The following is a 27,966-nucleotide window of genomic DNA, read 5'->3' as shown; positions in this document are numbered from 1 at the left end:
TGGTACGATTCTATCCATGCGAATAAATGAGTTGATGTCGAACATGGTAGAAACCACTTGATTACCAGTCGATGATGTAAACTGTTAACAAGTGTGAGAGAGACCACCAGTGATGTCAATGGTTCTCAAAGTACCCAGTACAATCCATGAAATGTGAATGAATGGGTTGATGTCGAACACATCATGGAATCCTTCGATCGAAAGTCAATGATGTAAACTGTCGTCAAAGGCGAGAAACCTGCCGTTGATGCATGCAGACTTCAAGGTACTGACGATTTCTAAGTCATCTTTCTAGATAATGTGCTGATGTCGATAGAAAGTGACCCGTTGCAGGCAAGCCCACAACACGAAATCATTGTTCAAGTTGAAGAAATGTTGCTGTAAGGACTGACTCAGGGGTGGTCAAATGGATGACAAGTATTTTGCATATGAATGGTTTATTTGCAGAGACCTCTTGAACACATAACGACACGACAGATGGCTTGGTGAAGATTGACCCAAATTTAATACCCAGAAATGGGTGAAGACTTTCAGAGTGGTTTATCAGCTTTAAGGCAAAGGATTTCCCAACCCAGGTGAATGAAACATGTCGTGTTCAAGAGCGGTGATAAGGTTCTTCTGTAACAAAGGATAACACATAGGTTCATTCTTCTCTCTTTTCCGCCACCATTTCTGGCAAGTACCTCTTTATTTTTTACAAGCTTGAGGAGGATAACATATGCTTGATTATAAGCTCATCCTTCGGATGAGTCCAACTTTGTTTAGATTCGGACCCTAAGAAGGAGTGGTCTGTTCCTGTTTGTAATCGAACAGGTCCTTTACTATGAAATTTTAACGAGTCCAGTATAGGAGAAACTCGGTGTTTTTCAATTTTAGAGAGTCTGAAAAAACTAAAGAAGACTCTGAGGTGAACTTTTTCGTAAATTTGTGTCTCCCAAGCCCGAAAAAGTATAAAATAATACCTGAGAGAACCGCTTGATCTTGCGACCAAGGAGTACTTTCATGATTAATGCCTTTGACCTGAAAAGTAAAAAGCGGTCAGAGGCATGTCATTTTATTTCCAGTATCGGATTTGAAACGACAAAAGTCCGGCAATCTTTTCCTGTTTTTACTGTCAGAAAAGAGCTATAAGGGGACCGTCTTTTAATTCCGTTTTAACGAGTGTAAGAGAAACGCTCGGCAATCTTTTCATATTTTAGGAGTCAAAAAAGGGCTTAAAAGATGACTCTGATGTCTTGGTTCGTGAAAAATGATGATTTTACCCTAAAGTCCTTTTTGTCCTGCACAAAAACAACACATTGCTCATACCTGTTTAAGATGGGCAAAAATACATTGAAAAATATCCCTTCATGGTGAAAAATAAACAAACTTAGCATTCATTTATCCAAAAAACCTATAAAAAGACTTTTTACCATGTCATTTGTACCATTTTACTGTTGAGGGTGAGAAAAGGGCTTTTGACAAGAAACTTCCCGTGGACTTTGCGGAGAATCCGACCATCGGAATCGAGCGCCATCCCTTTCAGGTATTTCACAACATCCTCCTCTTCAATTTCATCCGTTTAGAATTCCATTTTAAGTTTTAGTTTGATTTTTTGGAGGGTTTGGGGTTTTAGGGTCCGCTTTTCGGGGGACGCAGGTACCCCATGGGCGACCTGCGTACCCCGACATTTTCGTATATGGGAAAAAGGTCGGAGTACGCAGCCCACCTTCAGAACAGCTGCGTACCCACGCTCTGTTTTCTGAACGCGGGGTGCATACTCCGCACAAAACGGATTTTCAAAACCCAAACTCAAAACCTAACCATCAAAATTTGATTTAATGAATTCTAATAAATGTTTTTTTGGTGTGTAGATTGCCCACCATGCTAGATTGGCGTGAAAGAGAACATGAAGATGTCGATTTGGCCGCAATAGGTCATCAACCTTCCATTGATGCTTTAAAGGCATGCGGTCTCTACAAGTACTGGGCCATACCTGGCATGAGGGCCCAAGTGCCATTCTTAGAGTGGCTGGTTGAAAGGTGGAACATTTAGGATCAATGTTTTTACATCGGAGAACACCAGCTCGAGATAGAGTCCTCCGACATATATTTTCTCACTGGCTTGCCTAACAGGGGCGAGCAACTTTCTCTATTCGGAACTAGGCCGGGTGGCCAATCCCTTGCTAGTCTCCTGCTAGAGTGGTGCAACAATCAAAACCAGGATAAGGGGATAGAAATCAAATACATATCCCAACCTGAACTTATGGTAATTGCCTTTACAGTTACCAGACTTTGCGGTGCTGCCGCTTTGCACATAGCCACTGGTTCCCAAATGCGGATGGCTATAGATTGCTTCCGAGGCACCATTTTCAACTGGTGCGATGCTGTGCTGGCCAATATGAAAGGCCAACTGACTAGGGCAAAGAACAGACAATTGAAGACCATTGGATATGGGCCTTTAGTTGTGAGCTTCGCCCTAGAGAGAGTTCCAATGCTGATCCCCTAGCATCTTACTGTTCCAGTTGGGCCTCCTCGGGAGCCTAAGTTGACGCGGTGGGTTTTGGTAATGGCCCGGCATCCTGATGAGGGAGCGGGAGTTGTCCGATTTCCTGTGGGTTACTTTCACTGGTTGGAGAGCCAGGTCTTTGCGATTCAGGATTTTCCTTATGCCGGAGTAGATTTTCGCAATGATCCGGACATGGTTCTTCCACAGGGAGAACAATGGGACGACAGAGGTACTTCATTTTTCACAAGTTTTTAAATTATCTATTTTTTTTTTTTTTATATATCGTCTCAAAACTGACAGCAAAAAATTTTCAAAATGCAGATGTAGGCCCACGGAGTCCGGCCAATCTCCGGGCTTTTGAGAGAAGAGTACCAGTTGCACCAGCACCAACCCCACAGAATGCGGCCACAGAGACCTTAGCCGAGCTGGAACAGGACTTAGAGCGTCTCACGGCGGGCATACCAGAGACGACTATAAACGATATTCCTATCCGACTTCAGCGCTATGTGGTCGCAGTCCCAGGACCTTTCAGGAGGTTCCTGTGTAGGGTAGTGCGGGCAGTGGTCTCATATAGAGAGCACCACCAGTGATTGGCTAGTCACTTTTGTAGACACATGTGACATTTTTGGTTTTTTGTACTTATCATTTTTGCCGATCATAAGGTGTTTTTCAACCTATGATCGAAGACGATGTATATTTTTTGACACACTCCTATCTATATATATCATTATTACTGGCTTATTTTGTTAAACATGTGTGATGAAATGTTTATAAATTTACATTTATGATTGTTACATAACATTCGAGACGCCATTGCATCTGCTAATGTATTTAAAGACCTTGGAATATGCTGATATTCAATGTAATCAAATTCACGTTCCAAGAGACGCACCCTCAAAAACAATCTTAATAACACTGGATTTCTAATGGCATAGACTCTATTAAGCTGTAATACAAGGAGTTCAGAATCTAACCTCACTATCAAACTCCGAATCCCAAATGAAATAGATTCGGATAATAATTCAATCACTGCACTGTATTCTGCAATGTTGTTTGTTGTTTGACCGAGGCTCACCCCATGCATAGAAACTAACTCGTCAGAGGGCGAATAGATAACCCAAGCTGCGGAAGAGATATTCCGTGTACTACAACAAGCACCATCAGCAAATCCAATGTACGTTTGGAGAGGCGTCGACATCTGCAATATCAAGAGTAAAACCAAGATAAGCCAGAATAACGACAAAAAACACACTGTCTAAGCTAAGCACACTGTCTAAACTAAGCAAACATACCAGCTAGAAAGAAAAATTAACCTAACTAAACTAACTGAATCTCCATACCCACCATTTAAGAATAATACCTCTTTAGGTAAAGTCCATTTCTGGGTTTACCGAAAGAGTCCCCATCAAAATCTACCAGCTCATAGGCCCCTTTTGCTAGCTTTCGCTTGACAATGTAGGGCCCATGCCACATAGGAACGAATTTTCCAGCACCTAATTTATCGTTAGCTTGATCATATAATAGCACTAGGTCTCCTTCCGAAAAATTACGAGGGGTCACGTTGCGATCATACTGAGCTTTCATCCTTTTCGCGTGAGTCTCGATTGCCAAAGCAACGTCACGTCGAGTCTCATCTAATTTAGCTAAGTATAACAGACGCTTCTCCTCTTCAGAAGTAGCTGGGAGTAATTCGATAGCCATTTGAAGTGATGGGATTTCGCATTCAATGGACAACACTGCTTCCAAACCATAAACTAGTTGGAACGGAGTGAACCCTGTTGATGTTTTCACTGAGGTTCGGTATGCCCAAAGTGCTGAAAATAATATGTTATGCCAATTCGACCGATGAATACCAATGATCGTCGGATCATGATAACTAGAACTTTGTTGATGGATTCAACCAAACCGTTTGCTTGAGGATAATAAGGAGTAGAACTATCATTGCGTAAACCAAGCTGGCTTGTAAGTTCTGTCATCATAATGTTTCGAAAATGGCGCCCATGGTCAGTGATTATCGCTTGTGGGACACCAAACCTAGCAATAATATGATTGAATACGAAAATCGCAGCTGTCTTGCCATCTGCCTCGAATGTAGGCATCGCCTCGGCCCACTTAGTAAAATAATCAACCGCAAGGATGATATACGCATGCCCCTCGGCCGAGTGAGGGTTACATGTAATAAAATCGATACCCCATTTAGCAAAATGACCAACGGGAATTATAAGGTGGAGAGGAGCAGGTGGTGCACGCATCTTGCGATCAAACACTTGACAGTTGTGGCATTTTCGGACCGCAATGATACAATCTTTAAACATGGACGGCCAGAAATAGCCAGCACGCAACACCTTCTGAGCTGTGGCATACCCAGACATATGACCGCCACATGCTCCAGAATGGCAGTCATTCAGAACCCTTTCTGCCTCTTCATGAGTTAAGCAACGATGAAAAACCAAGTCCGCCCCACGACGATAAAGAGTATCTCCAATAATTTGGTACTGTTGGGACTGGAATCAAATTTTCCGACGTTTCGACATTGAAGCTTCGGGCCGAAAGGATTGGGTTTGGAGATAGACGATTATATCCCCATACCACGGATCTAAAGTGCTGATAAGAAACAAAGATTCGTCCGCAATGGGCTCTTCTGCCACAGTTTCTGTGTCAGCACGCGGGAAGTCACACATCAATTCCGCAAAAACTAAGGATTTCTTAGACTTAGATTTTTCGAACTCCAAATCGAACTCCTACAGGATAACAATCCATGTGGAGTACTTGCCCCCTAGCAATTGTTTAGTCAAAATATAGATCATAGGGTTGTAATCCGAAATCACTGTAGTTTTACGGAGAAGAATGTAATGACGAAAACGTTGGACAGCCTGAACAGCTGCCAGGGCCAATTTCTCCACATGTGAATATTTTAGCTCAGTGGGATTTAACGTCCTACTAAGATAATATATCACATGTTCCGTTCCGAATTCGTCTTCCTGAACTAAGACCATTCCAATGGTGGAGTGGGAGGTGACGAGATACAAAAAGTAGTCCTAGTTGTAGTTGGGAGGATGCAGCAACGGTGCATGGGTCAACGCATGCTTAAGTGCATCAAAAGATTTCTGAGCTATCTCATCCCAAGAGAATTGTGCATTTTGTTTGAACAACCGGGTGAAACCCTTTGTAATCTCGGCGTAGTTAGGAATGAATCGACGTAAAAAGTTTGCTTTCCCCTGCAAACTTTGGAGTTGGCGGAAACTCGAAGGAGGAGGCAATTTGATGATAGCTTCGACCTTCGAAGGATCGACGCGGATACCGGCTTTTGAAACGACAAATCCTAGCAATCGTCCCACTTCTATGCAGAAGACACATTTGTGTGGGTTCAACCGAATTCGATAATGCCGACACCTCATAAAAATAGCGCGTAAGTGGACAAGGTGATCAACTCGATGTAAAGAATGAGCAGGCAAATCATCGAGATACGGTTGCACAATGTGCTTGATGTCGTGAAACGCGTAAGACATTGCCCATTGGAAAGTGGCTCCGGCGTTCTTAAGTCCAAAAGGTCATTTGCAGTAAGAAAATGTCCCCCAGGGACAAATGAAAGCCGTTTTTGGTTGATCGGCAGGTAGAATATTGATTTGGTTGTAACCGGAAAAACCGTCCATAAAGGAAAATATTTCACTGCCAGCACAATCATCAATTATTTGATCGATATAGGGCATGGGATAGTTGTCTTTTGGACAAGCACGATTTATATCCCTATAGTCGATGCATATTCTTATTGTTCCTTGTTTCTTGTTAACCGGAACAATATTCGATACCCAATCCGTTAACGGGATCGGATAAATGAAGCCTGCTTTCAACAGCTTTTCGACTTCTGCTTTAATCGCAGCCGCTTTCCTAGGGTGTATCTGACGTAGACGTTGCCGAACGGGTTTAGCGTCCGGGTAAGTCTTGATTTCATGAACAACAATGGAGGGATCAATTCCTGGCATTTCCTCATAGGACCAGGCAAACACGTCGCGGAATTCTTGAAATAGGACCTTGTATGTTTGAATTTCGTCATCTGTACACGAGGCACCTATATGAATGTTCTCAATAATTCCGCTTTTGACTGAAATGTCAATGGCAATAGTTTGGGAAATGTTTCCCAAATTCAACTCTGAATCAGGATGTTTCATGGGATTCTGAGCGTCCTTGACATATTCAGCTGTAAAAATTGATGAAAAATCATTTTCAAAGTCATCACCCTGAGGTAAAAACGAAGATCTATGATGAAGATCTTCCCATGGTAGATCGTTTACACTTAGGATTTCGCGAAGTTGTTCGTCAGATGACACAACTTCAGGAAACGTTATCCGTTCTGAGGTTGATGTGAAAAGTGATTCCTCACAGACCACATTCATTTGGTTGATTTGGGTTGAACGCGAGTCGGTAAAAGACTGCACGGCTTCATAAGCAATTTCATATGGACTCAAAGGCATAGCATCACCGAATGAGTCTATCTCAGATTCAGATGGGACAATCCAAGGATCATCGTAGATAATAGTGTCTAAAGTAATCATATGAATGGTTGCGAATGAAGGGTCTGCGTTGATTGGAGGGAAAGGAAAAGTTCCCAGTAAACCGGAATCTTTAACTAATCCTACACCAACATCCTTGTAAGGGATAGTTGTTTTACCGACATGCTGGATACTTTCTGAAGAGGCTAGGTCGGATGAAAAGTAAGCCAGCTGGTCTATCATCACGATATTACCATTGTGTGGAAACTTTATAACTCTGAAGACCGTTGACACGACCGCTGCCATAGCGTAAGACCAATTGCGACCCAAAAGAAGGTTGTAGTCTAGAGGGGCATCAACCACCTCCACATCCAGACTAACGATTTTTCCTTCAACCCCTATAGGAAAATCCTGTAGAATGCCAAACGGATGGAACCCACGGCCATCAAAGGCCTTAAGAATCGTCGGGGATTGGTTCAGTGAAGGAGAGCCAAGCGATCTCCAACACTGAATCGACATAATACACGTAGAAGCTCCTTCATCAATTACAGTCCGATGAATTGGCCTGTTTTTTACTATCACTGGAATCTGGAAAGCCATCTGATGAGGGAGACGCGGTGTACTATTTTCTAGATCAAAGATTATCAGGTTCGGGTCCTGAACATCAACAGCTCCTATAGCCGACAAAAGTAATTTTCTCTGTGTTGGGCATGATTGCAGCACTTTTAAAGCCGACATTGCTGAGGGTGAAACAGCTAAATCCTCAACAATGTTGTAATTCTGGGCCGCTCTCGCATGTGGATTGAAAGTAGACCTTCGAAGTACACCCTTGGTGGGCGGTTTTATTACTAAGTCAGGGTTAGGTTTCTTGATCTGTAGTGGATCGGAACCGGGAGCTGAGGTTGATGGATTAGAACGAGAAGATTCTGCTTCTTTCGATCCATCAACAGGACTTTTACTACCATAATCTTGTGATCGAGTCACAATCCGTACATGAGACATCATCAATATGGGTTCTTCACTGGCACTCGAGGAAGAACCTATCATTTTACTCTCCTACTTTGGAAATGGATCTTTCAAAACAACAGGAGTTGGGGAACCTTTAACGATTTTCACAACCTCCGCCCGATGAGGGCAATCTCTTGTGAAATGATCTTCTTCACAAATTAAACAAGGATAGCGAGGTTTGCGCTTTTCGTCGTTAGATTCCGACTTCTCTTTTTTCCCCTTTGGAGCCTTGTCTGCTTTATCCTTCTTCTTGCCTTTCTTCTTACCACCGTTTTTTGATTTAGCCGTAGATGACTCTACAGCATGAATGTCGGCGGTAATTTCAGGAGAAGACTCTCTTGTCGGGGAGTCTGGTAAGGTTATTATTGGAGAAGAATTCTTTGAGGATTTCTTCTTACTTTTAGTATTTACCGTACCAATCATGCCATCAGCAGCATGAGACCCCGAAGGAGCAACATCGATTTGATTCGACTTAGGAAGATCTGGGATCTTCTCGTGCAACGTACCCGACTGAGTGTAAACTAAGTCAAGGTACTGGGCTTGAGCAATGACTTGCTCCTCAGTAACTACTCCGGACTTAGCTACATCTTCAGTAATCTTCGGTAATAATGATTTTACAAACCATTCAGCTAAGATTTGGTCCGGAATAAAAACTTTCACTAATCGCCGTCGACGTCTCTATTCATGAATATGATCAGAAATATAAGTGGAGGTCGACTGTTTTAATGAAGTTAATAGCTCCGTGCCGTTATCGTATCTGACCGGCAACTGAAAATGAGTTAGGAACAAGGTAGCCAACTGACTAAAATTGTAAAAAGAGGCTCGTGGCAACTCAATGTACCACTTGGCCGCGAGACCAATGAGCGTATGCTGGAAAAGATGTAAGCGGATCGAATCATCCGAGATGGAATTTGAAGCACACCAAGAGGTTATAAGTCATCACGTGATTGGCCGGATCCTCTCCAGACTTACCTTTGAACTTGGGTATATCACTGGGCAACTTATTTGGCATTGGCGGCCAGAACGAAAGATATTGTATTGGATCGTTCGTTAGGCGCGTCAAGTCGGGTAAATCCAAAGTTGCGATAAACGGTAACTGCCGGTTAGGATCTCTAAAACTCTGGGTCACAAGACCAGTCCCAGGAGGAGGATATCCAGGATAACTTGGAACAGGAATCGCATTCGGGATATTATATCCTCTTGGAAAACCAGGATTAACCGGACTGTACTGGGGTTGTTGAGGTTGTTGATAAGTGTACCCAGGATACGGTTGATACTGGTAAACTGGTTGTTGGACAGCAGGACCGAATTGGTACTGTCCCTGGTACTGTTGATAGGTAAATTGAGGTTGAATTGTTACAACAGTACTTAAACCAGGCTGCCCTGCAGGCATCTGGACCGTGGTTTGAATCGTAGATCCGGACAACGGTAAAGATGTCTGAGGAGTGGTTGCAGAGACAGTAGAAACCGGAGCTGTCGATACTCCAGAAGTAAGTGCGGTAGATGTTGCGTTAGTTGCAGCAGTCATTTGAGATGGAGTACTAGGTGCTATTGGCAGCTGAGTAACTACCGAAGTTACAGAAGTTTGAATATTTGACTGGACAGGTTGCGGTTGCGGGTGAACCAGAAACTACGGGTTGTCCAGTTTGAGGTAACAACTGTATACTTGGCTGCAACACCTGTTGACCTTCTGAAGGATCCCACACTATCATCCCGGGGTATTGACCCGTAACAGGTTGAGGATACTGAGATCCATAACCGGATTGAGGATAGGATTGATAACTGAAAGGCACAGTTCCCATACCTTGAACATATGACTGACCTTGAGGTGGTTGATAACCTTGATTCGAGTATTGACCTTGAGGTTGATAACCTTGGGGTAAATAGTGATACTGGGGTTGACCTTGACCTTCAGGTTGATACCCTTGAGGTAAATATTGATATTGAGGTTGACCCTGGGGTACATATTGAGGCTGGGGTTGACCTTGAGGAATGTATTGTACTATGGGTACATACTGTCCTTGAGGTTGCCCCCCAGACACGATTTGTGTACCTTGAGGTTGCCCCCCAGGCGTTAATTGAGGCTGCCCCCCAGGCGATAATTGGCCACCTTGAGGTTGAGAAACGGGAACTGAACCTGACATCATGTAAATGTCCCCTACACCCAACGGTTTATTACCATTGTTTCCAGCTAATAACCCATGATCAATGGGTTGAGGAGATGCTCCCGCAAAGGTACCAGAAAGTGACTGATACCCGGCGGGAACAGAAGGACCGCCGTGCAAGAAAGATTCAGGAGATTGAGTGAACACGGACGACTGACCAGACATATTTACAGGAGTATAAATAGCTCCAGGTGGAAAAGGAGTACGAGGTGGAGAAAAACCTATCCTTGAGTTGTCTAAATAATTGGTTAACGAAAGGTACCAAGTAGTACTTCTAGGAGGACTGTAAAAGATAGATTCACGCTCCCTTAGATCAATAGTAGGTTGATCTTCAAGGATAGATACGCCTAATTCTTCCTCTGGAGCAAGTTCTTCAATAACTATCAAACCAGTAGGAAGATTTTCGGTGATGACTCTTTCTACCGTAGGTGAATCTGGTGCACTAGAAGTTGGAGTAACAGGTTCAGATACTTCAGGTTCTTCGCCTATATCACTAGTAGATGAAAAACTACCAGCAAGCTCAGAAACGACAACTGCCTCAGGATTATAACCTGTTTCTAGACCTTGGTAATCTGGATGGACTACCAATGACGATTGTCCTTCTTCAGGTGAACCTACTTTACTGCCACTAGGAGTTACAAGGACCTTTAAACCTTTGTAATGACTTGGGACGTCTTGAGGAGGCTCACCCCGAAGTCTACGGGATTTCCTCAACAATTCGGCCACAGAAACAACCTCAGGAGACTTGCCCCAAAGTCGACGGGACTGTCTCGGTAATTCCGCCACAGTTAAAAACTTTTAACTACTGCACACACAAACAAAGTAAAATCTCAAAGTAAACCACCTAAAGTCTCTAAAGAACCAAACAAATTTGAATCACACGCCTAAAGAATCTAGGGTGTCAAACCAAGCACAAACAGTAGCCTTCCGGACCAAAAACGCTAGTTGGAGATGAAACCCAACATCGCCGGATTCAGTACAGAAGTGGCGGGTGGAACAGTTACCCCGGCAATCTGCTTAATGAATAGACCGGCACAAGTTCCTCCACTTTAACCGTCTCGAGTGAAGTGAACCCCCCGGAAAATCCAAGTGAGTCTAGCCGACGTCTGCTCCAGGTACAGTGGGATCTTCCCTCCACCGTCACCTCGGTAGAATCCTAAAGATAATGGTCACTAAGGTTACCAACAGCAACAAATGCACCTGGGGGAACTGTCTACACTCCGACAGCACGCAAGGGCAGAGTATCAAGCTCAATCCCCTTGTCGGCTCCTTGACAATAATCCAAGGTTTACCGACAAGTGACCCCTAGCTCCTCGACAATGGTTAATCTGAGGTTTACCGTTTGTAATACGTGCGTGTCTGGCGTCGTTCCCAATGAGGGAGGATTGATCCCCTCACTGGTTCGGACACGAGCTCGTGCTTCTCCTTTAAGAGGAGCTTTCCCAGAGTACAAATGAAACAATTGGATTTATTCTATCACAAGGTAAGCTACTTGTTTGGTTTTGTTGTCTTGGAGAGTTAATTACTCTCCTACTCCAAGACACTAGCCTGATCTAAATTGGTGTTTCAGAGCCCTAGTAAATAAAAGTTACTAAGTTGATTTTACTTTAAGCGTTAATTTTATGGTTTTTCTTAAAGACAAAAAGGTAGTGGAGATGAAACTGGTGGTGTGTAGACTCGACTTGCAACCACTACAAAGATGCACCTAAGATGATTTACACTACTTTTCTTTTCCAATGAATCTCCTAACTAAGAGAGTTGGAAAATGCAAATTTTATAGAAAACAACTTTCTTAGTAAAGACAATCAAAGAAACAATCTCTTTATCTTTTCAAAATATACAACTCATGACCACTAATTACTCTACAAAATTTCCTTTTTCTCCCAAAAGTCTACAAATGCTACCAAAGCAAACTTTTTCCAAAAGAATTTTTTGTGTTTTTTCTATATTAATAAAGCATATAAAAACTATTTATCAAATGAAATCTAACAAATCTAAGACAATCAAATCAACTTCACTCAAAAGCAAATTAAAATGAAATTTACCTAAAAGCAAAAAATAATGAGGACAAAAGCCTACAAGGATAATTCCCGGATGTTTTACTCAGTCAAAATGCAACTAAGGATTAGTTCATGCAGAATCATAAACTAATCAAAAAACAAAATCGAAATCTTTTTGTTCTTTTTTCTCAAGAATGAAATTCAAGGTTTTAACAAACAAACTTTTCGAGATTCGCAAAGAGAAGACACAAAGGTAGGTCTCTCACAATGGTGACTTCTATGACAGGCCCGACTCCTAAGAGGACTGACCAAAACCAAGGAGATCCAAAGTTTGACAACCTCTAATGCCAAAGTCACTACAAGACCAGTTAAAAATCAAACCCTAAGGCAAAATCCCTATGAATTCCACCAAAACCCTCGACACTAACGGGACAAGTTCAGGTGAAGATCTCTGACAGTAAACTAATGGATCTGGGCAGTAAAAACAAAGTAAAAACAAAATCTAAAGAGCAAAAAGAGAAAAAATGAAATTTTCTCAAATATGACAGGGGTACGCAGGTGATCTGTTGACACAGGCGCGGGTACACCCTCTGCACAGAGACGCAGTGCGTACAAGTACGCACTGTGCCTAGCTCAGAGACTGCGTACTGCTAGCAAAGCTAAGAAAAATAAAAATCTAAATTGACTCTAAGCTAACCCACCCAAATACAAAGCTAGACAGCCAAAAATCAGAAAACAAGCGATTTTTCTCAGACCAAAATATCAAATCAAAAAGAACTCAAACACATTCATGGAGTCCCCAGCGGAGTCGCCATTTTGTCAGGCGGAAAGAGTCGTTAGTGCGGACACAACCGACCTCCCTAGAAGTATAAGACTTTCTAGTGACAAACAAGACAAATAAGAGCAATCCTTCACTAAATATGCCTTTACAATATGAGAAATCAAGTGTTTAGATCCTACTTGTAACCCAACGCTATTGTAGTAGTCCAGCTTCGTTGATCCGGATGAGCTCCTCCTTCCCTTCGAAACCTGCATTCACTAACAATCAAATGATTAAATAGCACCTGAATATCACATAAAATAAAACATATTTAACATATAGACCAAGGAGTATATGAAACAACTCATAAATAACAAATTGTTGAGAAGAATGGACTAATTTGTATTAAAAGGTAACAAAAGGAACCATTACAACCTGAGCCTTGGTGTTGTGCAAGTCCCTCCCAGGGTCCACAAGAGTTCTCCTTTACTCTGATCAGCTCACCCACTTCCAAATAGAACAAGCAAAGATGGTAATCTCTCCTCACAAGCTTCTACAAGGAAGTCCTAATTCCAGCAGCATCTACCCTTAGGAATATTCAGCTTTCAACCTCCCCTCCCTTTGGCCCAATGCCTGTATTTATAGTGCTCTAGAGGAAGCTATTCAGGTCCACCATCAATGGGATAAGCCCCTCTTTGGATGGGATAGCTCCCCTCTTGATGGGATAAGTTCCTCTTTGGTAGGGATACATGAACCCTCTGGAGGCGCTTCATACACGTCAAACAAGCTTCTAGAAGACTCTAGAAATGACCACAAGTAACTTTTTTAGAGTGAAACTTGCGCCTTTTGACCTTTACAGGAGTACGCACCCACCCCTTTACATGCAGAGCGTACAAGTACGCAGGTATTGTGAACTTGGGTTGCGTACACGCAGGTAAGGCTAAGAGAAACTGCGTACCAGAGATAATTGACTTTAAATGACTTTTCTCTTCTTTCTTGAAGTTTGACATGAAGAGCAGAGGCATGAGACTTGCCAAGGAGGATAGTATGTCAGTGGATGGAGCCATACTAACTGCAAATAGTCATGGTGACATTCTTTAGTGTAACAGATTGCCCCCTAAAGTGCGAAGCCTGTAGTAGATTAGGGTTTTTTATGATCTAGGAAGGGTGAAGTACTTTATCATTTCAAGGAGTATCTTGCGGAGAGCCCGGTCAGAACCTGCAAATATTCAACACAAAATACATATATAAGATGCTATCATCGCTGAGGTAGGCATTCCCATACTCAGATTGAAAACTTTAACTAACAATCTAACTACTGTTCTGATACAAGAATGATTTTGCAGTACATCACAATCGTAGACTTTTGTAGACACAGTATGGACGCAGCCATCTGTTTATGGTTAGTCTACTGTATAATGAATACAAAACTCCTCGCAGCCTGGATGGTGGAAACTAGATCCAGGGTCTTCATCTCTACTTCCTGAATTGGTACGATTCTATCCATGCGAATAAATGAGTTGATGTCGAACATGGTAGAAACCACTTGATTACCAGTCGATGATGTAAACTGTTAACAAGTGTGAGAGAGACCACCAGTGATGTCAATGGTTCTCAAAGTACCCAGTACAATCCATGAAATGTGAATGAATGGGTTGATGTCGAACACGTCACGGAATCCTTCAATCGAAAGTCAATGACGTAAACTGTCGTCAAAGGCGAGAAACTTGCTGTTGATGCATGCAGACTTCAAGGTACTGACGATTTCTAAGTCATCTTTCTAGATAATGTGCTGATGTCGATAGAAAGTGACCCGTTGCAGGCAAGCCCACAACACGAAATCATTGTTCAAGTTGAAGAAATGTTGCTGTAAGGACTGACTCAGGGGTGGTCAAATGGATGACAAGTATTTTGCATATGAATGGTTTATTTGCAGAGACCTCTTGAACACATAACGACACGACAGATGGCTTGGTGACGATTGACCCAAATTTAATACCCAGAAACGGTTGAAGACTTTCAGAGTGGTTTATCAGCTTTAAGGCAAAGGATTTCCCAACCCAGGTGAATGAAACGTGTCATGTTCAAGAGCGGTGATAAGGTTCTTCTGTAACAAAGGATAACACATAGGTTCATTCTTCTCTCTTTTCCCCCACCATTTCTGGCAAGTACCTCTTTATTTTTTACAAGCTTGAGGAGGATAACATATGCTTGATTATAAGCTCATCCTTCGGATGAGTCCAACTTTGTTTAGATTCGGACCCTAAGAAGGAGTGGTCCATTCCTGTTTGTAATCGAACAGGTCCTTTACTATGAAATTTTAACGAGTCCAGTATAGGAGAAACTCGGTGTTTTTCAATTTTGGAGAGTCTAAAAAAACTAAAGAAGACTCCGAGGTGAACTTTTTCGTAAATTTGTGTCTCCCAAGCCCGAAAAAGTATAAAATAATACCTAAGAGAACCGCTTGATCTTGCGACCAAGGAGTACTTTCATGATTAATGCCTTTGACCTGAAAAGTAAAAAGCGGTCAGAGGCATGTCGTTTTATTTCCAGTATCGGATTTGAAACGACAAAAATCCGGCAATCTTTTCCTGTTTTTACTGTCAGAAAAGAGATATAAGGGGACCGTCTTTTAATTCCATTTTAACGAGTGTAAGAGAAACCCTCGGCAATCTTTTCATATTTTAGGAGTCAAAAAAGGGCTTAAAAGATGACTCTGATGTCTTGGTTCGTGAAAAATGATGATTTTACCCTAAAGTCCTTTTTGTCCTCCACAAAAACAACACATTGCTCATACCTGTTTAAGATGGGCAAAAATACATTGAAAAATATCCCATCATGGTGAAAAATAAACAAACTTAGCATTCATTTATCCAAAAAACCTATAAAAAGACTTTTTACCATGTCATTTTTACCATTTTACTGTTGAGGGTGAGAAAAGGGCTTTTGACAAGAAACTTCCCGTGGACTTTGCGGAGAATCCGACCGTCGGAATCGAGCGCCATCTCTTTCAGGTATTTCACAACATCCTCCTCTTCAATTTCATCCGTTTAGAATTCCATTTTAAGTTTTAGTTTGATTTTTTGGAGGGTTTGGGGTTTTAGGGTCCGCTTTTCGGGGGACGCAGGTGCCCCATGGGCGACCTGCGTACCCCGACATTTTCGTATATGGGAAAAAGGTCGGAGTACGCAGACCACCTTCAGAACAGCTGCGTACCCACGCTCTGTTTTCTGAACGCGGGGTGCGTACTCCGCGCAAAACAGATTTTCAAAACCCAAACTCAAAACCTAACCATCAAAATTTGATTTAATGAATTCTAATCAATGTTTTTTTGGTGTGTAGATTGCCCACCATGCTAGATTGGCGTGAAAGAGAACACGAAAATGTCGATTTGGCCGCAATAGGTCATCAACCTTCCATTGATGCTTTAAAGGCATGCGGTCTCTACAAGTACTGGGCCATACCTGGCATGAGGGCCCGGGTGCCATTCTTAGAGTGGCTGGTTGAAAGGTGGAACATTCAGGATCAATGTTTTTACATCGGAGAACACCAGCTCGAGATAGAGTCCTCCGACATATATTTTCTCACTGGCTTGCCTAACAGGGGCGAGCAACTTTCTCTATTCGGGACTAGGTCGGGCGGCCAATCCCTTGCTAGTCTCCGGCTAGAGTGGTGCAACAATCAAAACTAGGATAAGGGGATAGAAATCAAATACATATCCCGACCTGAACTTTTGGTAATTTCCTTTACAGTTACAAGACTTTGCGGTGCTGCCGCTTTGCACATAGCCACTGGTTCCCAAATGCGGATGGCTATAGATTGCTTCCGAGGCGCCTTTTCAACTGGTGCGATGCTGTGCTGGCCAATATGAAAGGCCAACTGACTAGGGCAAAGACCGGACAATTGAAGACCTTTGGATATGGGCCTTTAGTTGTGAGCTTCGCCCTAGAGAGAGTTCCAATACTGATCCCCCAGCATCTTACTGTTCCAGTTGGGCCTCCTCGGGAGCCTAAGTTGACGCGGTGGGTTTCGGTAATGGCCTGGCATCCTGATGAGGGAGCGGGAGTTGTCCGATTTCCTGCGGGTTACTTTCACTGGTTGGAGAGCCATGTCTTTGCGATTCAGGATTTTCCTTATGCCGGAGTAGATTTTCGCAATGATCCGGACATGGTTCTTCCACAGGGAGAACAATGGGACGACAAAGGTACTTCATTTTTCACAAGTTTTTAAATTATCTATTTTTTTTTTTTTTTATATATCGTCTCAAAACTGACAGCAAAAAATTTTCAAAATGCAGATGTAGGCCCACGACGTCTGGCCAATCTCTGGGCTTTTGAGAGAAGAGTACCAGTTGCACCAGCACCAGCCCCACAAAATGCGGCCGCAGAGACCTTAGCCGAGCTGGAACATGACTTAGAGCGTCTCACGGTGGCCATACCAGAGACGACTATAGACGATATTCCTATCCGACTTCAGCGCTATGTGGTCGCAGTCCCAGGACCTTTCAGGAGGTTCCTGTGTACGGTAGCGCGGGCAGTGGTCTCATATAGAGAGCACCACCAGTGATTGGCTAGTCACTTTTGTAGACACATGTGACATTTTTGGTTTTTTGTACTTATCATTTTTGCCGATCATAAGGTGTTTTTCAACCTATGATCGAAGACGATGTATATTTTTTGACACACTCCTATCTATATATATCATTATTACTGGCTTATTTTGTTAAACATGTGTGATGAAATGTTTATAAATTTACATTTATGATTGTTACAAATGTCTATTTAACATTCGAGACGCCATTGCATCTACTAATGTATTTAAAGACCCTGGAATATGCTGATATTCAATGTAATCAAATTCACGTTCCAAGAGACGCACCCTCAAAAACAATCTTAATAACACTGGATTTCTAATGGTATAGACTCTATTAAGCACTAATACAAGGAGTTCAGAATCTAACCTCACTATCAAACTCCGAATCCCAAATGAAATAGATTCGGATAATAATTCAATCATTGCACTGTATTTTGCAATGTTGTTTGTTGTTTGACCGAGGCTCACCCCATGCATAGAAACTAACTCGTCAGAGGGCGAATAGATAACCCAAGCTGCGGAAGAGATATTCCGTGTACTACGACAAGCACCATCAGCAAATCCAATGTACGTTTGGAGAGGCGTCGACATCTGCAATATCAAGAGTAAAACCAAGATAAGCCAGAATAACGACAAAAAACACACTGTCTAAGCTAAGCACACTGTCTAAACTAAGCAAACATACCAGCTAGAAAGAAAAATTAACCTAACTAAACTAACTGAATCTCCATACCCACCATTTAAGCATAATACCTCTTTAGGTAAAGTCCATTTCTGGGTTTACCCAAAGATTCCCCATCAAAATCTACCAGCTCATAGGCCCCTTTTGCTAGCTTTCGCTTGACAATGTAGGGCCCATGCCACATAGGAACGAATTTTCCAGCACCTAATTTATCGTTAGCTTGATCATATAATAGCACTAGGTCTCCTTCCAAAAAATTACGAGGGGTCACGTTGTGATCATACTGAGCTTTCATCCTTTTCGCGTGAGTCTCGATTGCCAAAGCAGCGTCACGTCGAGTCTCATCTAATTCAGCTAAGTATAACAGACGCTTCTCCTCTTCAGAAGTAGCTGGGAGTAATTCGATAGCCATTGGAAGTGATGGGATTTCACATTCAATGGGCAACACTGCTTCCAAACTATAAACTAGTTGGAACGGAGTGAACCCTGTTGATGTTTTCACTGAGGTTCGGTACACCCAAAGTGCTGAAAATAACATGTTATGCCAATTCGACCGATGAATACTAATGATTCGTCGGATCATGATAACTAGAACTTTGTTGATGGATTCAACCAAACCGTTTGCTTGAGGATAATAAGGAGTAGAACTATCATGGCGTAAACCAAGCTAGCTTGTAAGTTCTGTCATCCTAATGTTTCGAAAATGGCGCCCATGGTCAGTGATTATCGCTTGTGGGACACCAAACCTAGCAATAATATGATTGAATACGAAAATTGCAGCTGTCTTGCCATCTTCCTCGAATGTAGGCATCGCCTCGGCCCACTTAGTAAAATAATCAACCGCAAGGATGATATACACATGCCCCTCGGCCGAGTGAGGGTTACATGTAATAAGATCGATACCCCATTTAGCAAAAGGACCAATGGCAATTATAGGGTGGAGAGGAGCAGGTGGTGCGCGCATCTTGTGATCAAACACTTGACAGTTGTGGCATTTTTGGACCGCAATGATACAATCTTTAAACATGGACGGCCAGAAATAGCCAGCACGCAACATCTTCTGAGCTGTGGCATACCCAGACATATGACCACCACATGCTCCAGAATGGTAGTCATTCAGAACCCTTTCTGCCTCTTCATGAGTTAAGCAACGACAAAAAACCAAGTCCGCCCCACGACGATAAAGAGTATCTCCAATAATTTGGTACTGTTGGGACTGGAATCGAATTTTCCGATGTTCTGACTTTGAAGCTTCGGGCCGAAAGGATTGGGTTTGGAGATAGACGATTATATCCCCATACCACGGATCTAAAGTGCTGTTAAGAAACAAAGATTCGTCTGCAATGGGCTCTTCTGCCACAATTTCTGTGTCAGCACGCGGGAAGTCACACATCAATTCCGCAAAAACTAAGGATTTCTTAGACTTGGAATTTTCGAACTCCAAATCGAACTCCTGCAGGATAACAATCCATGTGGAGTACTTGCCCCCTAGCAATTGTTTAGTCAAAATATAGATCATAGGGTTGTAATCCGAAATCACTGTAGTTTTACGGAGAAGAATGTAATGACGAAAACGTTGGACAGCCTGAATAGCTGCCAGGGCCAATTTCTCCAAATGCGAATATTTTAGCTCAGTGGGATTTAACGTCCTACTAAGATAATATATCACATGTTCCGTTCCGAATTCGTCTTCCTGAACTAAGGCCATTCCAATGGTGGAGTGGGAGGCGGCGAGATACAAAAAGTAGTCCTGGTTGTAGTTGGGAGGATGCAGCAACGGTGCATGGGTCAATGCGTGCTTAAGTGCATCAAAAGATTTCTGAGCTATCTCATCCCAAGAGAATTGTGCATTTTATTTGAACAACCGGGTGAAACCCTTTGTAATCTCGGCGTAGTTAGGAATGAATCAACGTAAAAAGTTTGCTTTCCCCTGCAAAATTTGGAGTTGGCGGAAACTCGAAGGAGGAGGCAATTTGATGATAGCTTCGACCTTCGAAGGATCGACGCGGATACCGGCTTTTGAAACGACAAATCCTAGCAATCGTCCCACTTCTATGCAGAAGACACATTTGTGTGGGTTCAACCAAATTCGATAATGCCGACACCTCATAAAAATAGCGCGTAAGTGGACAAGGTGATCAACTCGATGTAAAGAATGAGCAGGCAAATCATCGAGATATGGTTGCACAATGTGCTTGATGTCGGGAAACGCGTAAGACATTGCCCGTTGGAAAGTGGCTCCGGCGTTCTTAAGTCCAAAAGGTAATTTGCAGTAAGCAAATGTCCCCCAGGGACAAATGAAAGCCGTTTTTGGTTGATCGGCAGGTAGAATATTGATTTGGTTGTAACTGGAAAAACCGTCCATAAAGGAAAATATTTCACTACCGGCACAATCATCAATTATTTGATCGATATAGGGCGTGGGATAGTTGTCTTTTGGACAAGCACGATTTATATCCCTATAGTCGATGCATATTCTTACTGTTCCTTGTTTCTTGTTAACCGGAACAATATTCGATACCCAATCTGTTAACGGGATCGGATAAATGAAACCTGCTTTCAGCAGCTTTTCGACTTCTGCTTTAATCGCAGCCGCTTTCCTAGGGTGTATCTGACGCAGACGTTACCGAACGGGTTTAGCGTCCGGGTAAGTCTTGATTTCATGAAAAAAAATGGAGGGATCAATTCCTGGCATTTCCTCATAGGACCAGGCAAACACATCGTGGAATTCTTGAAATAGGACCTTGTATGTTTGAATTTCGTCATCTGTACACGAGGCACCTATATGAATGTTCTCAATAATTCCGCTTTTGACTGAAATGTCAATGGCAATAGTTTGGGAAATGTTTCCCAAATTCAACTCTGAATCAGGATGGTTCATGGGATTCTGAGCGTCCTTGACATATTCAGCTGTAAAAATTGATGAAAAATCATTTTCAAAGTCATCACCCTCAAGTAAAAACGAAGATCTATGATGAAGATCTTCCCATGGTAGATCGTTTACACTTAGGATTTCGCGAAGTTGTTCGTCAGATGACACAACTTCAGGAAACGTTATCCGTTCTGAGGTTGATGTGAAAAGTGATTCCTCACGGACCACATTCATTTGGTCGATTTGGGTTGAACGCGAGTCGGTAAAAGACTGCACTGCCTCATAAGCAATTTCATATGGACTCAAAGGCATAGCATCACCGAATGAGTCTATCTCAGATTCAGATGGGACAATCCAAGCAAGGATAATTTTAGGGGCGAATGTTCGCCCTTTGGCGAAATTAAGGGGTTTTAAATTTTTAGTGGGCGAATATTTTGTATCATAGTACATTTTTACAAATCACCTCAAATAGCCCACCTTATTTTATGGGAGAGGGTAAAAAAGGTAAATTTAGCCCTTGAAATTAGGACTTACAACCTTCCATTCGCCCATTTTCAAGAATAGGTTTTATTTAAGTGAATCCTATGGGCCAAATACGATATTTATAAAAGAGGTATGGTAAATTAATAAAAATATAAATAAATGAGGTATGGTAAATAAATAAAACATTTTTATATTTACTCCATAAGTCACCTTATATACATGTAAGAGTGTAAACAAGTAAAAATATAAGTAAAGTGGAGGTATGGTAAATAAATAAAACTTCTTTTTATATTTACTCAAAAGGTATGGTAAGTAAATAAAGATATAAATACTCAAAAGGTATGGTAAATAAATAAAAATATAAATAAACTAGACGTATCGTAAATAAATAAAACATCTTTTTATATTTAGTCCATAACCCTCGTTCTATTTATGAAGACTCAAGAAAGAGGTTTTGTTTAAGTGAATCTTATGGGCCAAATACCATATTTGTAAAAGAGGTATGGTAAATTAATAAAAATATAAATAAATAAGAGGTATGGTAAACAAATAAAACATTTTTTTTTTTTATATTTACTCCATAAGTCACCTTATATTTACGAACACTCAAAAACTGGGTTATATTTAGGTGAAACTTATGGCCAAAATACTATGGGACAAATACCATGGACTAGATTGTTATTAATACCATGCAAAAAACCATAATTAACCCTAATATTAGAATTAATAAAAATAAAAATGGCACATGGTATTGACCCATGGTATTCACCAAAATGGCACATGGTATTGACCCATGGTATTCACCTGGAATGTAGCCTATTTAAATGGGGGAATTAAACCAACATGTAGCCTATGCTAAGATTCACTAGGACTTTACAAAGTTTTATTATTTAGTGAAAGACTCGCCAAGATCTTACAAGATTTTATAATCGAGTAAAATATTCGCCAGGCCTAGTGAGAGATTCGCCAAAAAATTATATATACATATTATATTATTGATAAAATCGCCTTCCATTATTCCTATATACCATGGAGATTCGCCCATTTATTATATTTATAAATTTAGGGGGGGGTTCTTAAAATTTTCCCTGAATCCAAGGATCATCGTAGATAATAGTGTCTGAAGTAATCATATGAATGGTTGCGAATGAAGGGTCTGCGTTGATTGGAGGGAAAGGAAAAGTTCCCAGTAAACCGGAATCTTTAACTAATCCTACACCAACATCCTTGTAAGGGATAGTTGTTTTACCGACATGCTGGATACTTTCTGAAGAGGCTGGGTCAGATGAAAAGTAAGCCAGTTGGTCTATCGTCACGATCTTACCATTGTGTGGAAACTTTATAACTCTGAAGACCGATGACACGACCGCTGTCATAGCGTAAGACCAACTGCGACCCAAAAGAAGGTTGTAGTCTAGAGGGGCATCAACCACCTCCACATCCAGACTAACGATTTTTCCTTCAACCCCTATAGGCAAATCCTGTAGAATGCCAAACGGATGGAACCCACGGCCATGAAAGGCCTTAAGAATCATCGGGGATTGGTTCAGTGAAGGAGAGCCAAGCGATCTCCAACACTGAATCGACATAATACACGTAGAAGCTCCTTCATCAATTACAGTCCGATGAATTGGCCTGTTTTTTACTATCACTGGAATCTGGAAATCCATCTGATGAGGGAGACGTGGTGTACTATTTTCTAGATCAAAGATTATCAGGTTCGGGTCCTGAACATCAACAGCTCCTATAGCCGACAAAAGTAATTTTCTCTGTGCTGGGCATGATTGCAGCACTTCTAAAGCCGACATTGCTGAGGGTGAAACAGCTGAATCCTCAACAATGTTGTAATTCTGGGCCGCTCTCGCATGTGGATTGAAAGCAGACCTTCGAAGTACACCCTTGGCAGGCGGTTTTATTACTAAGTCAGGGTTAGGTTTCTCGATCTGTAGTGGATCGGAACCGGGAGCTAAGGTTGATGGATTAGAACGAGAAGATTCTGCTTCTTTCGATCCATCAACAGGACTTTTACTACCATAATCTTGTGATCGAGTCGCAATCCGTACATGAGACATCATCAATATGGGTTCTTCACTGGCACTCGAGGAAGAACCTATCATTTTACTCTCCTACTTTGGAAATGGATCTTTCAAAACAGCAGGAGTTGGGGAACCTTTAATGATTTTCACAACCTTCGCCCGATGAGGGCAATCTCTTGTGAAATGATCTTCTTCACAAATTAAACAAGGATAGCGAGGTTTGCGCTTTTCGTCGTTAGATTCTGACTTCTCTTTTTTCTCCTTTGGAGCCTTGTCTGCTTTATCCTTCTTCTTGCCTTTCTTCTTACCACCGTTTTTTGATTTAGCCGTAGATGACTCTACAGCGTGAATGTCGGCGGTAATTTCAAGAGAAGACTCTCTTGTCGAGGAGTCTGGTAAGGTTATTATTGGAGAAGAATTCTTTGAGGATTTCTTCTTACTTTTAGTATTTACCATACCAATCATGCCATCAGCAGCATGAGACCCCGAAGGAGCAGCAGCGATTTGATTCGACTTAGGAAGATCTGGGATCTTCTCGTGCAACGTACCCGACTGAGTGTAAACTAAGTCAAGGTACTGGGCTTGAGCAATGACTTGCTCCTCAGTAACTACTCTGGCCTTAGCTACATCTTCAGTAATCTTCGGTAATAATGATTTTACAAACCATTCAGCTAAGATTTGGTCCGGAATAAAAACTTTCACTAATCGCCGTCGACGTCTCCATTCATGAATATGATCGGAAATATAAGTGGAGGTCGATTGTTTTAATGAAGTTAATAGCTCCGTGCTATTATCGTATCTGACCGGCAACTGAAAATGAGTTAGGAACGAGGTAGCCAACTGATTAAAATTGTAAAAAGAGGCCCATGGCAACTCAATGTACCACTTGGCCGCGAGACCAATGAGCGTACGCTGGAAAAGACGTAAGCGGATCGAATCATCGGAGATAGAATTTGAAGCACACCAGAGGTGATAAGTCATCACGTGATTGGACGGATCCTCTCCAGACTTACCTTCGAACTTGGGTATATCACTAGGCAACTTATTTGGCATTAGCGGCCAGAACGGAAGATATTGTATTGGATCGTTCGTTAGGCGCGTCAAGTCGGGTAAATCCAAAGTTGCGATAAATGGTAACTGCCGGTTAGGATCTCTAAAACTCTGGGTCACAAGACCAGTCCCAGGAGGAGGATATCCAGGATAACTTGGAACAGGAATCGCATTCGGGATATTATATCCTCCTGGAAAACCAGGATTAACCGGACCGTATTGGGGTTGTTGAGGTTGTTGATAAGTGTACCCAGGATACGGTTGATACTGGTAAACTGGTTGTTGGACAGCAGGACCAAATTGGTACTGTCCCTGGTACTGTTGATAGGTAAATTGAGGTTGACTTGTTACAACAGTACTTAAACCAGGCTGCCCTGCAGGCATCTGGACCGTGGTTTGAATCGTAGATCCGTACAACGGTAAAGATGTCTGAGGAGTGGTTGCAGAGACAGTAGAAACCGGAGTTGTCGATACTCCAGAAGTAAGTGCGGTAGATGTTGCGGTAGTTGCAACAGTCGTTTGAGATGGAGTACTAGGTGCTATTGGCAGCTGAGTAACTACCGAAGTTACAGAAGTTTGAATATTTGACTAGATAGGTTGCGGTTGCTGGGGTGAACCAGAAACTACGGGTTGTCCAGTTTGAGGTAACAACTGTATACTTGGCTGCTACACCTGTTGACCTTGTAAAGGATCCCACACTATCATCCCGGGGTATTGACCCGTAACAGGTTGAGGATACTGAGATCCATAACCGGATTGAGGATAGGATTGATAATTGAAAGGCACAGTTCCCATACCTTGAACATATGACTGACCTTGAGGTGGTTGATAACCTTGACTCGAGTATTGACCTTGAGGTTGATAACCTTGGGGTAAATACTGATACTGGGGTTGACCTTGACCTTGAGGTTGATACCCTTGAGGTTGATACCCTTGAGGTAAATATTGATATTGAGGTTGACCCTGGGGTACATATTGAGGCTGGGGTTGACCTTGAGGAATGTATTGTACTATGGGTACATACTGTCCTTGAGGTTGCCCCCCAGACACGATTTGTGTACCTTGAGGTTGCCCCCCAGGCGTTAATTGAGGCTGCCCCCCAGGCGGTAATTGGCCACCTTGAGGTTGAGAAACGGGAACTGAACCTGACATCATGTAAATGTCCCCTACACCCAACGGTTTATTACCATTGTTTCCAGCTAATAACCCATGATCAATGGGTTGAGGAGATGCTCCCGCAAAGGTACCAGAAAGTGACTGATACCCGGCGGGAACAGAAGGACCGCCGTGTAAGAAAGATCAGGAAATTGAGTGAACACGGACGACTGACCAGACATATTTACAGGAGTATAAATACCTCCAGGTGGAAAAGGAGTACGAGGTGGAGAAAAACCTATCCTTGAGTTCTCTAAATAATTGGTTAACGAAAGGTACCAAGTAGTACTTCTAGGAGGACTGTAAAAGATAGATTCACGCTCCCTTAGATCAATAGTAGGTTGATCTTCAAGGATAGATACGCCTAATTCTTCCTCTGGAGCAAGTTCTTCAATAGCTATCAAACTAGTAGGAAGATTTTCGGTGATGACTCTTTCTACCCTAGGTGAATCTGATGCACTAGAAGTTGGAGTAACAGGTTCGGATACTTCAAGTTCTTCGCCTATATCACTAGTAGATGAAAAACTACCAGCAAGCTCAGAAACTGCAACTGCCTCAGGATTATAACCTGTTTCTAGACCTTGGTAATCTGGATGGACTACCAATGACGATTCTGCTTCTTCAGGTGAACCTACTTTACTGCCACTAGGAGTTACAAGGACCTTTAAACCTTCGTAATGACTTGGGATGTCTTGAGGAGGCTCACACCGAAGTCTACGGGATTTCCTCAACAATTCGGCCACAGAAACAACCTCAGGAGACTTGCCCCGAAGTCGACCGGACTGTCTCGGTAATTCCGCCACAGTTAAAAACTTTTAACTACTGCACACGCAAACAAAGTAAAATCTCAAAGTAAACCACCTAAAGTCTCTAAAGAACCAAACAAATTTGAATCACACGCCTAAAGAATCTAGGGCGTCAAACCAAGCACAAACAGTAGCCTTCCGGACCAAAAACGCTAGTTGGAGATGAAACCCAACATCGCCGGATTCAGTACAGAAGTGGCGGGTGGAACAGTTACCCCGACAATCTGCTTAATGAATAGACCGGCACAAGTTCCTCCACTTTAACCGTCTCGAGTGAAGTGAACCCCCCGGAAAATCCAAGTGAGTCTAGCCGACGTCTGCTCCAGGTACAGTGGGATCTTCCCTCCACCGTCACCTCGGTAGAATCCTAAAGATAATGGTCACTAAGGTTACCAACAGCAACAAATGCACCTGGGGGAATAGTCTACACTACGACAGCATGCAAGGGCAGAGTATCAAGCTCAATCCCCTTGTCAGCTCCTTAACAATAATCCAAGGTTTACCGACAAGTGACCCCTGGCTCCTCGACAATGGTTAATCCGAGGTTTACCGTTTGTAATACGTGCGTGTCTGGCGTCGTTCCCAACGAGGGAGGATTGATCCCCTCACTGGTTCGGACACGAGCTCGTGCTTCTCCTTTAAGAGGAGCTTTCCAGAGTACAAATGAAACAATTGGTTTTATTCTATCACAAGATAAGCTACTTGTTTGGTTTTGTTGTCTTGGAGAGTTAATTACTCTCCTACTCCAAGACACTAGCCTGATCTAAATTGGTGTTTCAGAGCCCTAGTAAATAAAAGTTACTAAGTTGATTTTACTTTAAGCGTTAATTTTATGGTTTTTCTTAAAGACAAAAAGGTAGTGGAGATGAAACTGGTGGTGTGTAGACTCGACTCGCAACCACTACAAAGATGCACCTAAGATGATTTACAATACTTTTCTTTTTCAATGAATCTCCTAACTGAGAGAGTTGGAAAATGCAAATTTTATAGAAAACAACTTTCTTAGTAAAGACAATCAAAGAAACAATCTCTTTATCTTTTCAAAATATACAACTCATGACCACTAATTACTCTACGAAATTTCCTTTTTCTCCCAAAAGTCTACAAATGCTACCAAAGCAAACTTTTTCCAAAAGAATTTTTTGTGTTTTTTCTATATTAATAAAGCATGTAAAAACTATTTATCAAATGAAATCTAACAAATCTAAGACAATCAAATCAAATTCACTCAAAAGCAAATTAAAAGGAAATTTACCTAAAAGAAAAAAATAATGAGGACAAAAGCCTACAAGGATAATTCCCGGATGTTTTACTCAGTCAAAATGCAACTAAGGATCAGTTCATGCAAGACAAATAAGAGCAATCCTTCACTAAATATG

The sequence above is a fragment of the Pinus tabuliformis genome, chromosome Q (genome assembly GCF_031772625.1).
Source record: "Pinus tabuliformis cultivar Carrire ecotype Pingquan chromosome Q, CPIR1, whole genome shotgun sequence".
Classification (NCBI taxonomy): domain Eukaryota; kingdom Viridiplantae; phylum Streptophyta; class Pinopsida; order Pinales; family Pinaceae; genus Pinus; species Pinus tabuliformis.
This window is presented reverse-complemented; position numbering follows the sequence as displayed.